The following is a 7,617-nucleotide window of genomic DNA, read 5'->3' on the forward strand; positions in this document are numbered from 1 at the left end:
GGGCAGTGCAACTAGAACGAATGAATGCGTGCATGAACGTTAGAAAGGGAATTTCAACTGGGATTTTTTTCCACGGGGACAAGACAAGAGGTAAGCGCGTGAGAACACTCGTTCATTTCTCAGTCTCCGACATAGCACCCAGTGACCCGACTGTCTCTTCTCGAATTTTAACGGGAGACTGTCACACGAGCCGCATAGAATTGAATAGGGCATGTCCATGCTCTGTGAGGAGAGCTGTATCTTATCAGACCTGTTTAGTTACTGTAGCTTATAGAATATGTTTATCAGTATGAAATTACATAGGCCTACTACTCATCGCTGATTTTGTCGAGTTTAATTGTGAGACAAGCGGATGCCTATTTGGTGGTGACAGATAGGTATTCTCCCGACCAGTCGCCTACAGTGAAGACACCCTGTAGTCTATTTGTGACGGCGGTGTTAAAGTAGTCTGTCTGACTGTAGATATCATGCATGCGTCTGATAGGGAATTATATGTTCTCCGCGTCTGATCGACACTGAACTATTTTTTGGTGAGGATTTCTCACGGATGTTATAAAACCATCGCCAAAACCTATGGACCATGGTTCCAACCCATAGGTCATATTTTGTGCATTGTTTTTATTCATTCGATTGTGTCCTTCTGTACTTTGCATTTATATCACTGTAAAGAAATAAACGGCTGGACACAAAATTATAGGCTACTTTTCATGTTCGTAAGGCAAACCTTTTGTCTCAGCGCAGACCTGTTTAGGCGAAGCGTAATTAATGGTTTATAAGATGTCTTGTCTATTTACCTTCTGCCTGTAATGTATCCGATTTATCACAGATTTGGTTATATGAAATTTACAGAAGTAACTGCCCCTAACTTGCTTAACCGCATACAATTATTGATGCGCGCTTTTGCCATGGAATGCCTGTTCGCTAAATGTGTGCCGCTGCCCCGGCAGAATGGGTGCGCTTGCTGTAGGTTGTCACCCCTCTCAAAAATGGGATGACACCTCATGCATGCCACATTCATCCCGTGACGAAGTCCCGAAGTTAAAGGATTATAACCAACATTAGCATGCTTTGAGCTCACTGGAACGGCGCAAAACGATAGCCTACGTAGGCTATTATTGCAGATACACCAGAATAAAATGGATTTGGTTAATAACTCATATGTTGTCATTAAATATATGTTGTCATTTACTACTACGGGAAGGCTGTGGTCTGTCGCTATGAGCAACACAGACCACCAGCCTTCACCCACTTTTTAGGTTGCGAATTGCTATAATTGTTGAATTATCATTTTGCGGTCGGAAGAAGATAAACGACTTGGGAGGCTTGGGGAGCTGTGCTAAGTTGATTAGACTTATGGCAGTATCCTCTGCCTAGACACATGCCCCGACACCGCAATAGACGAAGTAGGTGGCAAACAAGCATTGGATGCGGCATTGTTGCGCCTAACTGTCATTTAGGCAGCTTGACCGTGGTGCCAACTTGGTGTGTATTAACTTATATAACGACGCAGTGTTTTACAATTTCAACAGTATGCTCCTGTGTTTGAAGCCAGGTGTCTACTGGTCACTGTACAAGTAATTAAAACGGCGCGTCGCCGCGTCGCTGACCTTTGAGCTTCAGATATTTTTTATGTTTTTTAATCTGAATAAAAATGACGTGATTTTATTGATTAGTCTCCTAAGCTAACCATAAACATGAGGAGGAAGTTCAATAAGGGGTCTGTAATGGCGTTAGACTTATAGTTTGTCCATCCTTTATAGCCTAACCTTTATAATGTGAAGATTTACCAACCAATGGAGGTCTGAAAAAAATGTGATTGTCAAAATAATTTGACAATGATCTTTTATTTGACAATGATCATCTATTTTAGATGTGTAGACGTTTCTTGTGGATGTCTATCCTTCATATAAGGAAACAAAGTTGTCCCTTTTTCTGAGGGCACTTTGCGTTCCTATGCAGCACCTCTTGCAAGTTGCTCAGTTGAGTTGAGTATATGGCTTGTCTGTTTCCACATGACATCCAGTCCGGCTACATCTCATGTTGGTTGCAGCATCCCTCTCTGAGGTGACATGATGAAGCGCTTGATGGTTTACCCTGGGGCGGGTATTTAGTGGGTGAGTGGGATATTGGTATTGAGGTGGCCCCTCAAGACCCATAAGTCAACCATATGCTGATATCACCAAACAAGGTTGCAGAGAAAGCCGGACTACTTACTCACCCACCCACTCACACCCCCTCCAGATGTGCACTTGGCGCAAGGAGTAGTGTGGACTCTATAGCAGCCTTGGGGCCCCGACCTGGGTGGAGAGCTACAGATGGGGCTGGCATTCTATCTCACACACTGTTTTATATTCGGTGTGGTAACATAAAGAAAGGTTTGGACCTTCTCTGTGTCCTGTGATTCTCTCTCTCTCTCTCTCTCTCTCTCTCTCTCTCTCTGTCTCTCTCTCTCTCTCTCTCTCTCTCTCTCTATATATATATATATATATATATATCTTTCTCTCTCTCTCTATCTATCTAACACACACACTCATTGTCGTCTTTTTGTCCTTCACTCCATTGCTGTTATGGTTTTATGAGGCTATGTGTAAGTGGGTAGGTTTTATCAGTAAAAACAACTTTAGAAATCTCCATATTGTTTTTGGTGGAATTCCTATCAGGATATCTAAACTTGTTATAAAGGAATGCTTTGGGCTCTCCAGTATCCCTCTAAGAGCCAGCGGCTATTATTATACATAGAATAGACTTAAAAGGCAGAGACAGAATAGAGAGATATGTGGTTGCAGGGAGAGATTCTCTGGCTGTGTCTTTAGTGACAGTTAAGACGCTAATGTCTGAGGGCTCTGTGTGAATGACTGGCAGAGTGTTTCTGTGGCAGACACCCAGAGTGTGCAGAAAGACCCTCAGTTCTGATCCGTGTTTGAGAATTCTTGTGTATTTTTTTAAGTGTGTTAGTTGGCAGTTAAGCTGCTTTCCTTACTTATCCAAATCTACCCTGCAACTCTCACAGTGAGAATGACCTGCAGCCCTTCACCTCTTTTCTACCCTTTCCAGAGGTATGCAGGCTTCTTAGCCCTCTATTACCCTGTAGACGTCAATCAATGTTTGGAGGATAGTACCACCCTCATGCTTCTGCCATAAAATGCATATATGGGTGCACAATTGATTTGCATGTGTGTGATGGGGAATAATAGGAGATGCAGTATACTGATGAAGATGCGTAGTTCAGTTCCCTGCAGTATCATGTATTTGGTCAGAGCAGGACATGGATGCATCCTCACAGCACATCTCCAGGATGCTGTGCTGCTGCTTAGATGCCCTCTGTTCTGTTGTCAGTGACTGTCTTGGTTGGGCTGTTTTCATGCTCACCATTCCTGCAGAGCTTTGCTTTGGTGTAGACTATGCAGTGATCCTCTGCCTCACCCAGGCCTCTGCTGTGCTCTCCTCTTCTCTCCTCTCCTCTCTCCTCTCTCCTCTCCTCTCTTCTCCTGTCCTCTCTTCTCTGCTCCTCTCTGCTCTCCTGCCTCTCCCCTGCTGTGCTGCTGTGTGAGGGACTCACTCGGGGTGGAAGAAAATTACGCAACCCGTGTCGCCCTGCATCAGCATCTCCGAGGTGGACTCTCAGGACGCGTCTCCTGAGTGGAAGCGAGTCTGTCTGCTCTGCCTCACATAAAGCTAATCTCTCTCCCACTCACTCACTCTCACTCTCTTCCACTCGCTCTTTCTCTTTATCACTCTCTCTCCCACTCGCGCGCTCTCTCTCTCTCTCTCTCTCTCTCTCTCTCTCTCTCTCTCTCTCTCTCTCTCTCTCTCTCACACACACACTCTCTCTCACCCACTCTCTTGTCTCCATCTCTTCTACATTTGTTATTTTGCTGTCTTTCTGCATCCCTCCTCTCCTCCCCTTGGGTCTCCTCTTCCTCCAGTTTGCATGTGCCATCATTTTATTTCTCTCTCTCTCTCTCTCTCTCTCGCCTCTTCAGAAGACAAGGGGACTCTGTCGTCAGTGGCAGCCCGACTAGTGAAGCAACTATAATACTATCAACTATAAATATCTCCATGTTTCTCCTCTTCTCCTCTTCTGTCTCCCCCTCTCTCCATCTCTTGAGTTAGTCACTCAAGTCCCTCAGGGTGGCCAGTGTGTTTTGGTACAGTTGGATCAGAAAGACCCGACACAGTGGATAGGAAGGAATGAGACGGAGACTAACTATCTGAAATGTTATCCCTTTACCCCAAACACAACATTTGATCTCCCCCTGCCCTGTTTATAGTAATCATCAAACCACACAAAGAATCTCGCCGTCTGTGTTTTCTTGCTGCTCCGCGGTTAGCTTGGCTTAGCTTATCTAACCGTAGTGGCTTTTCAGTCATTTCTGCTAATGCTTGTATTCCCCCATGCAATATTAAAGGCCAGTCTAATTCAGGCTTTCGCTTTATTAAAGCCAGTCCACAAGCGTGACCATACACAATTGTTGTCTGCTTTATGTTAATGATGGTGGTGAAACTACATTGTTTCTGTAGATTCTTTGGTGGGGAACCTAAAAAGGGGAAATGGTCCCTTTAGGCAGCCTGACCAGGAGGAGACTCAGGACGAGATTCAGAGGAATAGAGATTTTGTATTATGTCTGTGTAATAGCCTACCAGACCCAGAACGTTCCTCGACATTTTGAATCCCAGCCACCATTCAAACCAGTGCATTACTGAGGAAAGCATGAAGATTTCAGGGAAATTACTCTGAATGTCCCTGACCGTCAGTCCTGTAGTCCTGCCAACCTTGTTTGTAACTTATAGCAACGAGGCTAAGAATGCCTTGTAACAACTGAGGTCCGAACTAGCCTGTTTTCGGATGGAAAAATGCCTTCCTCTATGTTGTGGATTAAAAGGTGACAGAGAAAAGTGTAAAGCAGATTTCCCTCCACCAGGTGCCATCTGCCACCATCAGACTGCTAAGTTGTTGGTCCAGTTCTAAGTTTAGGCATTTTGTGAAATGTCAGCTATAATTCCAAAATGGTTATCTACAAAAATCTGCTGATATCTCCAGGTATAACTTTTAAGTATGGTATTCTGGATCTGCCTGAGAGCTTTTAATACTCTTGCATGCATGCTTTGCACTTTTGATAGCCTGCGTGTTGCTTTGTGAGAGGATATGCTTTCATCGTCATGCATCAGTCATGGAGTAGATAAAGAAATGTATTGGATACAGTTAATTTATTCTCCTTATTTCAACAATCCTACACTACAGCAGGTGAAACACTGTGCCTGAAACTATGATCAGTTCTGAGTAAATCGTACAATTAGCTTCCCCCTGCCACTCTGGAAGGTTAGCTGTTACATCTGACATGCTTTCTGGCTGGAGGTGATGTCAAGATGTGTAATGTGTCTCAGGTCTAATGTGACCCAACATTGAGCTGTAATCACCAGGGCTTAACCCCTTCTAAAGAATCTGGCAGCCTCTGCCCCCTGGAGCTCATTAACACCTCCGGCACGCCCGCCCCTGCCGTACCGCACCGCGCTGGGCCACGCCACGTCGCTGGGATCTAACGTTACCGGCCACGGAGCTCTGCGGGACCCGAGACGAGAGCGGCGGCGAGGGAGCGGGCAGGCAGGGTGGTGTCTGCTGGAATCAGTCAGGCGGACGGGGGGGAATCCATCTGGGTCAGGGTTTAACACACTCGCTCACTCAGCTGCTATGCAGTGAGGTAATGGCCGGCTATTGTGAGCAGGGCGGGTGTGTGTGTGTGTGTAGGTTGACCGTTGGGTTTTGGGGATTGTGTGTGCTTGAGACTGCTAGGGGTTGGAGAGGGAGTATGTGTGTTTGTGTGTGTGTGTGTGTATGTGTGTGTGTGTGTGTGTGTGTGTGTGCTATACCAAAGGTCTTTTGGCCCCTGCAGACCACAGATCTGAAGTCACACCAAGGTGCGAGTGATTGCACAGCTGAAGGGGAAATCGCTGTGTTTCCCTCTTCCCACTCACTTGCAATCCCCTCTTCCTCATCCTCTTACAGCTTTGCTGTTGGTTTATACCCACACGCTCCGATAACTAGTGACCACACACATAGAAGCGCACACACACACACACACACACACATACACACGCACACACACACACACACAGTTTCAAACTTGGGGGGATTTCCTCCATTTAAAGCCATGGAAAGAAGATTTAGAGATTTGATTGTTGTCAGTGATGTCCCAGTTGTTAGTAACCAAAAGCCGTCAAATCTTAATTCGTTAGTATCTCGGCCTCTTTGATGAAAAGTCACCCAACTGTAATTCTGACAGGATATCTTGAGGCAAACGAAGCCAGCAGACGAGTTCCCTCTGTGACATTTCCATGTCCAGGCAGCCCTAAATAGGCAAAAAGGAGGGCTGGGAGTATCTGAGCGTGAAGGGCCGTCTGCCTGGCTGACCGGCCCTGCTCTGCTCAGGAGCCCTTGCAGCTGTCAGACCTCAGACCAACTCTCTGCTCCTTCTCTCTCAGCAGGCCCTCTCGCTCGGCACTGACGACTGCCCCCTCCCCCTCCACACAGAAATACAGGTAAGCTCCTATTCACTTATCAGCATACTCTGTGTGTGTGTGTGTGTGTGTGTGTGTGTGTGTGTGTGTGTGTGTGTGTGTGTGTGTGTGTGTGTGTGTGTGTGTGTGTGTGTGTGTGTGTGTGTGTGGTGTGTGTGTGTGCATATATTTGTGGAAGCATTCTGTGATCTATGAGGACGTGGCGTGGATCTTATTGACCACTTCCCTCTGTGGTTGGTTTATGGTGCTGACGGTAAAAGTGAGTCAGACGGGCTCCTCTTGCTCTTGAGTAGAGCTCCTGGTCTTTGGCTTCCTCTCCCTCCCCCTCCCCCTACTACTACTCCTACCCCTACTCCTACCCCTACCTCTGCTCTTACTCCTACCCCTGCTCCTACCCCTACCCCTTCTCCTGCTCCCAGGCTCTGTGCGTCTGTGCCAGGGTGGAGCAGCTCAGGAGGGGGCCCCCGGCATCCTCAGCTGCCTGCATTATTTAGCGCTAGCTGCTGCCTCCACTGATGGGGACAGCGGGTGTGCTGCTGCTGCTGCTGCCTCCTCTGCCGGGAGGGTGTGGGTGGAGACAGACAGCTGGGAGATGGAGTGCTGCCTCACACACCCATACATACATACACACACACACACACACACACACACACACTGTCAGACATTCTTATATGGCCTGTATGGGAAGAGTCCATGTGGTGCCAGGTGTACACAGAGGGAGAGTTCACTGTAATATGTGTCACTCTCCTCTGGCCCCCCTCCCTATGTTCTCCTCCCCTATCTCTCTGGCCATGGCTTTAATAGTTATCATATGAGCGGAGTGGTTCAGTGATGAGCTCACCAGCAGGCGTTCCGTCCCTCATCTAGTTTACTTTGGACTGAGTGCCTGGCAGGAGGTGTGTGTGTGTGTGTGTGTGTGTGTGTGTGTGTGTGTGTGTGTGTGTGTGTGTGTGTGTGTGTGTGTGTGTTTGTCTGTTTGTCTGTATTTGTCTATTTGTGTGTGTGTGTGTGTGTCTGTGTGTGTCTGCGTGTGTGTGTGAGTGTGTGTGTGTGTGTACGTGTACTTGTCTATTTGTGTGTGTTTGTGTGTGTGTGTGTGTG

At 46.9% G+C, this 7,617-nt stretch overlaps 1 protein-coding gene across 1 annotated transcript in view; it reads left to right on the forward strand.

Moving 5' to 3' along the window:
• Nucleotides 1-7,617, forward strand: part of pak1 (p21 protein (Cdc42/Rac)-activated kinase 1) — a 43,045-nt gene continuing 35,428 nt past the window's right edge. Inside the window, exons 1-2 of the mRNA XM_076282025.1 lie at nucleotides 1-90; nucleotides 6,481-6,537. The gene's annotated coding sequence lies outside the window, so the exon portion shown is untranslated. The remainder of the gene's footprint in view (nucleotides 91-6,480; nucleotides 6,538-7,617) is intronic.

Source organism: Alosa pseudoharengus, unplaced genomic scaffold (genome assembly GCF_046254945.1).
Source record: "Alosa pseudoharengus isolate Yale_2024_CS ecotype anadromous, Long Island Sound unplaced genomic scaffold, YU_APseudo_1.1 YU_APseudo_1.1_scf_13, whole genome shotgun sequence".
Lineage (NCBI taxonomy): Eukaryota > Metazoa > Chordata > Actinopteri > Clupeiformes > Clupeidae > Alosa > Alosa pseudoharengus.